The following is an 884-nucleotide window of genomic DNA, read 5'->3' on the forward strand; positions in this document are numbered from 1 at the left end:
GGGAGATGGCTAGGTAGGCTGTGGCAGCAGGGGGAGGTGGTTGGTGGAGGGATGCCACGGCGCGGCGAGGGAGAAGGCTAGGTAGGCTGTGGCAGCAGGGGGAGGTGGTTGGTGGAGGGATGCCACGGCGCGGCGAGGGAGAAGGCTAGGTAGGCTGTGGCAGCAGGGGGAGGTGGTTGGTGGAGGGATGCCACGGCGCGGCGAGGGAGAAGGCTAGGTAGGCTGTGGCAGCAGGGGGAGGTGGTTGGTGGAGGGATGCCACGGCGCGGCGAGGGAGAAGGCTAGGTAGGCTGTGGCAGCAGGGGGAGGTGGTTGGTGGAGGGATGCCACGGCGCGCGTGGGCGAGGGAGGCGCGTGCGTTATCGTTAACATTAACAGAAATGCTCGTGGTTTGTGTGTAAAGTTGAGTGCGTGTTGAAGATGTGACGTGACATGCTGTGCTATACTGTGCTGCGAGCCATCGTTACATGATCAGATGACCTATGCCGTGGCATCATGGCATGATGAGCCGTATCATGGCATGATGAGCCGTATCATGGCATGATGAGCCGTATCATGGCATGATGAGCCGGGTCACGGCATGATGAGCGACGTCATAGCATGATGCGCTGCATCATAGCATGATGCGCTAGCATGATGCGCTAGCATGATGCACTGCGTCATGGCATGATGAGCCGCGTCATGGCATGATGAGCCGCATCATGACATGACGAGCCGCGTCATGACATGACGAGCCGCGTCATGACATGACGAGCCGTGTCATGACATGACGAGCCGCGTCATGACCTGACGAACCGCGTCATGACATGACGAGCCGCGTCATGACAGAGCCGCGTCATGACATGACGAGCCGTGTCATGACATGACGAGCCGCGTCATGACCT

This window comes from Priapulus caudatus, unplaced genomic scaffold (assembly GCF_000485595.1).
Source record: "Priapulus caudatus unplaced genomic scaffold, Priapulus_caudatus-5.0.1 Scaffold774, whole genome shotgun sequence".
NCBI lineage: Eukaryota > Metazoa > Priapulida > Priapulimorpha > Priapulimorphida > Priapulidae > Priapulus > Priapulus caudatus.